Source organism: Sardina pilchardus, chromosome 24 (assembly GCF_963854185.1).
Source record: "Sardina pilchardus chromosome 24, fSarPil1.1, whole genome shotgun sequence".
NCBI classification, from domain to species: domain Eukaryota; kingdom Metazoa; phylum Chordata; class Actinopteri; order Clupeiformes; family Clupeidae; genus Sardina; species Sardina pilchardus.
This window is the reverse complement of record NC_085017.1, coordinates 18,286,641-18,294,309: the sequence shown is the minus strand read 5'-3', so window position 1 is coordinate 18,294,309 and position 7,669 is coordinate 18,286,641.

Genomic DNA, 7,669 nt, shown 5'->3' with positions numbered 1-7,669 from the left:
CGGCATATGGTGGTCGCAAGCGACATAATGACTCACCATGGCAAGAGATTTAACATATAAATTTATTACATCATTGTTGTGAAAACTCTTCATTTCATTATTTTTTTTTTGCAAATATGTATTTTTCATGTTATTGACTATGTCAATAACTACCAAGTTAACATAATGTGATACAGTGCAACAATCTGGTTACTATGCATTATTAACACAGTGTGAATTAATGGTTCCCAGACAAAACCAAAGGGGATGTAGGGAGGAGTCACCTTAAAATACTTCACATAACAGGCAATTAGCAAGAACTAGTTGATGCTAATTTGTCCCTACGTGACCAGTCTGTCTCAGACACCCGGCAGTTTATCTTCTACTCTAAGGAAGCAAAACAAGCTTTCAAGAGTAGTAAAGAAACAACTTTAGGGGATCTGCACTGCTTTGAAATAATTTAGCATAGCTTTGGGATCATCTCATGTGTAATAAATAGTGCAACGTTTTTTTTTTACCTTCTTAGTTGTTGAGACAAAAGTCGTGCATCACATCAGACATGTGTCAAATATTTAATAGTCACTGACTAAATCCGCATAAGTTGGACAAAGACTTTTCTTGTGTCATCGCAATACTGCAAAGATCCCTTGTACAACATATTTTTTGTCAAGATGTTTGTTCAAACAATAATTTATGAATGCTTAGGCTTAGCGCCAATATCAAACAATGCTGATTTTTAAAAAATGAAAGGAAAAAGAAAATCAGAGATCAGTGATGTGTTGTACTTTGGGTAATGGTAACGTCATGGTCCTTGGCATGAATTAAGTACAATTTGTCTTCTACACTCCGCGTATAGTCTGCCCTGCTTTCTGTTCTTACATCTCACTTTTTGACATGTGCCTAAGAGTATTAAGATGATTTGTTGTTATTTTCTTAAATATTTAATGGGTAGACTCAAAGTGAGTAACTACGGAAACTTTGCGGCTGAAATCAAATGGTAATTAAAAGTTGTTTGTGTAAAGCTATTGCTGACTGTAAAAAATTGATTACTCACATTAATGTTTTTATTGTTCTGCCTGTGTCGTTACTCAACACTGTTTTATGTCATTCTCAAAGCATAAGCTTGAGAAGGAGAACAAAGAAAACTAAAGGCACTTTGGTGAAATCTAGAAAGTTACATCATGTGAAGATCTTGTGTTTAGTGGTGACTAACAAAACCAATCCAAAGAGAGTGACTACAATTTTTAGCTCAATTTCCTTCAGCAACCATCTTTTGAGTCAAAAGTTAATGACGTGGTATAGGCCTTCTCTCTTCCTGCTACGTGCACTTTTCTATACTCTCAACTCAAAACTTGTACAATTTTCATACTGAAAGTACATGAAAGCGCAAGATCCATCAATCACATTACTGGCAAAACAAATAAATAAATAAAAAACAATAGAAAGACCAGCATTGCGCACGAGGAACGTCTTTCATCTATCACTTGTGGGAATTTCTCCTCATCACAACTCACAATGTCAAGACCAATCTAGCTGATGATAAGCATGGGCTGCCCCTCCTAAATCACTCGACCTCAGCCCGGTTTGCAATGATGACAGTTAGATTTGATGATCAATCTTGCCTGCATGTGACCAGTCCATATAACCACACCTTGGTCACTTGTGTCCGTTTATGACCATCGCAATAATATATATAAAAAAAAAAAACAAATAGAATTGTTTGCAATAAACCTGTTGGCTGGGTTAAAAGTGATCTTTACCTTAAAAAAAAACATGGCTTGATTCTGATTCTGATGAAGCTTTTATGGTATACCATAACACTCATTAAGGATGCAGTCATGAAAATAATGGAGGCTCTAGCCTACATAACGTATGTATGGAACAGTAATTTACGATAAGCCATTGTCATGTAACAATCAGACAATGATTATAATAAATCTACTGCCAGTGGCATGCACTGTAAGGAGACGTGTTGTGATATGCATTCGTGACAGCTCGTATGACTGAAAACAACTACTGTACAGTGACCACTGTTCAGACTCACTTGCTCCTTTTCAACGCTGAGGCAAACAATGCTTCATGATAGCCAGGTTCATTTCAAAAGAGGGGGAGGGAGAACGAGTCAACACCAGTCCCTGCCCATTAATTGTGACTTAAGCAGCTCCTATAAACTAACCGTGGCTTTAAAAAAAAGCGTCACCTGACAAATGAGCCCAAGCAAAGTGGATATGGAAGGAAAAAGGCAAAAGGGTGGGTTCGCCCTGAAAAAACAACTCCTTACACCGGCCAAGATTAATGGATCTCAGATGGCTTTTAATTAGTGCAGCTGTGGTCATTAATTTCAAGACTGCAATACAAATATTGTTATATTTGGTGAAATTTGTGATTTATATTGTTCTACTGGCCAGGCGATTTGGATAAATGACTTCTCATTATAAACATTCTGGGCACACAAAAGCCTTGAGTTAGAGGGAAGATGAAAAATTGGAGGAGATGTTCGCGGGGGCTGTGTTTTATTACAAGGTACAATCATAAACGACAATCAAAGAGACGAGTAGTTTCCCTGGAAATACTGTCTTTGAGACTTCCATGATTATAAACGAGAAATATTATACTAGCTAACTAATTAATTCATTAAGTATGTTTGTTTACAATATGCGACTGGCAAGTGATGTTAAACTGCACAAAACACCCCATACAAAATGTAATTTATAACATTTGAAAATATACTAATATATTGTTACAATAAACCAGTCTTTATTTTTGTCACAGTAATTTGTAACAATCCTTTTGCTATGTTGGACTAACAAACACAGACAAGAATGATGAACACAGACGAGAAACAGTCTAAATCTGGCTGTTTTTGATCAAATTAATCAAATTTCTATGAAATCTGTGTTATGTTATTGCCTGTTGGATGCATTTCATCAACACCAATGTCATATCGAACAGTCTAAGGGAAAAATACTTTATTTATAATTTTTTTTAACCGTAAACAGAAAGTAAAAGCAGACAAAACATCTCTCCTTCTCTACATCTTCCTCTTTTTCTCCCTCCCTCTCTTTCTTTGCTTCCGTACTCACTCTCCAAGTCTCAGCTCCCTCCATGCTTATCTATGCTTGAGCCTGTCAGATAAGCGAGATTAGATGTTCCACAGGAGGATCAAAGACCACTATCTGATCTCATTAAAACCTTTTAGAAACTCCACAGGCTTTCAACACACCGCATATTCATCTGTGTGCAGACAACAATCTGAATTACGTCAAGGAGAGAGTCGTGGTGGTGTCCCTAAAAATTTTTGCAAGCGACAGTCGTGTGTACCTTAGAACGCTGCCATATTGGATGTTTACAATACAAGATAATGTCTTGTGCGATAGATTTTTCTTTGTGTCCCTCGTCATGAGAAGCAGCCTCTCGGCATACGCCTGAGGAACAGCAGTAAGTTGAGAATCATGTCTGAGGGGGATAACAGACCCTGACAAGGCAACGACAGAAGTGTGACGCACAAAAGGATGGTGGAGTGGTGTGAAGATGTGATTTTTATCACCTGGTCCTTTGTTGCTCAGTTTACTTAATGAGTGCCAACATGGCTTTAAATACGCGAAAATCAATTAGAAAAATGAAGAACGGCTACTTTAAAACCCCCATTTCCTCTAAGTTATTATTTTTTTCTTCTCCGATTCACACTTTTATTTTGCAGTGTCGCATGAAATATGCATAAAGGGCCAAAGGCATTAGTTGTAAGTCATTGAAACGGAGGAGTTGGCAAGAATGAGACAAAGAGGAGAGACACACTGTCTTTTCACATCAGACACACAGCAAGAGTCCCTACAGGGCCCTGGGACATCTTCATGCTTGGAGCATCACACCAGTGATGCGCTGTCACCTCCTTTGCGAGCGGTCGAGGTAGGGAGCAGAGAGGAGAGGAGAGGAGAGGAGAGGAGAGGGGAAAAGGACAGAAGTTGCAGTGGCAAGAAAGGAGGAGCATAAGACCTCGACGACGTCCTACAGATATATTGTTCGTACTTTGACAATGAGCGGCTAAACTTTTGCTCAGTCACGTGCCGTGGAAAAGTTTGAATAACAAGTGTGAATACTGTTTCAAGACATCCTTCCTGAGAGAACCATAATTGGCATAACGCGTAATTGGCAAGCTATATGTCTGCTAATTAAAGACATAAAGAAATCATCATTGTGCCAGTCTCAATTAATGCCAAACAAAGAGTTGAACCAGAGGAACTTTTCTTACACGTCTGTACTCTCAATCGAATCTTGTTAGAGCCATTTAAAAATACATTTGATGGAATGGCCATATTTGATTTTTTTTTTGCTAGGTTGTTGGATTGTCTGAACAGCTCATCCTTTATGGACTGTAAAAAATAACATTGTGTCAACTGAATGAGATTGAATCCCTCTGTTAAAAAAAAACAACTTTATTCATCTCAACACCATGTGTTACATCTAGAACCACCTCAGTCATCACATGCACCCACACCAGTGCTCTGGTTCAACCTTGGCTGTGTGAGGTCAGCTCTTTGATGCCCCCACACACACTTCACACACACACACACATTCAGCACACAGACTCTCTTACAGGTGAGATCTATTCTCACATGTTCCTCTGGGGTTGAGTGGACGGTAACAGAATTTCTAGACCCCCCATCCCCTTCGGGCCTGGCCACAAAGACGAAAATTAATGGCCAAGGTGCCAAGCCTGGACAGAAAAATCAATGCCTGTTTATACAGATGTGACAGTCCCGGCGCTCTTGCAATTCACTGCTCTATCTTCAAAACTATTCCACTGCTGTTTTTTTCTTCAATCCCTCTCTCTTCCTGTCGTTCTCCATGGTTGAAATTGCTGGTCTGTCCAAGGGAAGGGGCAGAAGGTGATTCTTTGCTTCACCTTCTCTTGCCCCACCCCCCCTCTGTTTTCGAGAATCAAGACTTGCAGGGGTGCTGGTATTGTAGCATTGTATCCAAATCCACACATGTGCAGAACTCTATAGTGGAACTTGATGTGGCATATTGCTAGTTTCCACCAGCAAAATGTTATGCAAAATGGTTGAACAATGATATCCTAATCCAAGAGCATTTGAGATTCTGGAGAGTCCTATTGAGAAGCGAAAAGTGTTTGTGACTGCCAGATCTCCTGGTGTCGTTCCTGCAATCGGTTCTTTCATCCATTAGGTGTAGAAGCTCAGGTTGCTCTCCATTCCATCAGGTTCTGCTCTCATTCCCCCTTGGTGCTGACTCAATGTTATTTGTCATTAATCTAGCCACTGCCGTATTGTGCGCCGGGGGCAGGGACACAATCATGGTCAGGGAGGGTGTGGAGGAGGCGGCCTGATTACACGTTTCTTAGGCATTGCAATGTTCAGGGTCATGTCCAGAGTGAAATTCTGACCTGGCCAGACTCTCTGGAGGTTACATATTAATCTGTTGAGGCTCAGGCTGTGAATTTTAAGGCGTTGGGGCACTACTATGGAAGTAGGGAGAGATGAAGTGATTGATGATGCATCGGTTGAATCATCAGAGCATTGAGGAAATCAGAGTTTACCCCCTTTTGTTCAGGTAACACACTACTCTGTGTACCTATATCACGATTTTATTTCTACCCAGAATGGGTGAGCAAGTCTATTATCAATCCTGAGGTACACTGGTGCTTTAATTAACTATTGTCTATGAATGAGGGGCTCTATTGCTTCCTCAGCGAATGAGATGTTGTTTCCCTCCTTGTTGACTTTTCCCTGAGGATGACACTGACAGATACTCCCTTTTTTATTTATGTCTTTAGCTAAGTGCACTTCTATACTACAAACAACCCCCCCCCCCCCCTTGTAGGGCATTCAGAAAACAATATGCCTTCATTCTAGCATAACATTCTGGCATATTTTATACATTTTTGTTCGTTGGTATATGAATGGGTTCAAGAATAAGTAGTCAGAGGAGCAATGCTGTACATGCTGGTCTAACCTGCGCTGTGAGAAATACAATGAAGTTTCATGAACAGATGGGCATGTCATGAGAGGTTTGAACCAATGAACCTATTCTGTTCCAATGGTTATGCATGCTCACTGTCCTAATTTTCACACCACAAAAGTGTCACTGTAAATTTAGGCGGTGATGTTTTTTCAAATGTGGTCCATCTTGGTCAAAGTGTGATTCATGATATTGGATGTATAGATGTACAATGTCAAATGTATGGATGTACTGTTGCTATTTTGCATTTTGAAAACTAATCCTTAAAGTTGAACTCCACTTCCTTTTGTGGGAATTATTGGGGCAATACAGCATTCATATTATGCCACATAAATTCTGTATTGCAATGTTGTATAAAACATCTTAAAAAAAAATTCCTACAATGTAAAGATGCTTTGATCCTTACACTGCATAACTTCCCAATATTATCTCTTTCCAAAAGTGACCTCTTCCCTTGTCATCATTGCTCGTCTTCTGCCAAAGCACCAAGCTCGTGCTGAGAGGTCTTCCTTTGTTGCTCATGCCAGGAACTCAATCTGGACGCGTTTATCCTGCACCTCCCTGCCACTGGGTTGTGTCAAGTTCTCATTAGTATTGGTGTTTGTTTTTTCATAGGTGTACGTGTGTGCGTGTGTGTGTGTGTGTGTGTGCGGGTGTGCGTGTGGGTCAAATCACATGCATGAACTTGTGCTATGTTGTCTGCCTCCCTCTCTCTTATTCTCTCTCTTTCTCTTGCTCTCTCTCTCTCTTTCTCTCTCTCTCTCTCTCTCTCTCTGTGTGAGTGTGTTCATGGGGGCCTGCAGCAAACTCTGAGGAGTCATTTGTAACCCATTGTGATTAATGTTCTGTTGCCTCCGAAATGAATGAATCACGGTGGAGACAGGAGTCGCCCAGTCCCTCTCACAGCAGGGCCCCACCAACACAGCCCCCAGTACAGGGGGAATCAAGCAGCTGCCGGGGCCCCACTAAATTGATTTCCTCGTTGTTGCGGTTTGCTGCCCGATCGAGTGATACGTTGATAAATCTGCACACTCCGTCAATTAATTTTCTTGAAAAATGAAACTCAAAACGCTGGAGTGTGTTGATGCAGATGGGCTGGCGCGAGGGCTCGATGACAAAGAGCGAAGTGATAAAATTAATTTCCCTCTGTCCTTCAGTACGGAGTCATCTAATGAGAGGGGGGTTGGTGCTGATGAGGCTGCTGTCCACTGACGAGGGCGTTTCACACTTGCTTAGCAGTTTGCCTGAAGAACATCAAACAGCCATAATCATTTTTATTTATACTTAAAGCCACTAAGCTTTGATAAGAGGGATTTTCTTGACAGTGATATAATTTCTTGCCAAGGCATAGACAGACAAATAGGAAATTACTCACTTGGGACGTCTGAACTTATAAAATAATTGTTCAAAATTTAATATGGACAGTCACTGTCACTTTCAAAGTGAAGAGGAAAAATGTCCTCCTTGCAGAAGGGCTTTCAAGCTTAGACTGGACCAATTTGGGCTATAGTTTGGACACAGTTTAAAAATGTGGATAACGAGTGTCGAAGCATTTTCAAGCGAATGCGTTTAAAGGAAGCTATCAGTACACTACTACTACTGTGTATAGATAAAATATGTGCATGTCTTAATCACTTTGTGTATATCTCAATGTTTGTTTTGCCTGTTAAAACTGAAAAATAAGTTGGGTGCGACTGTCTAGATCAGTGGT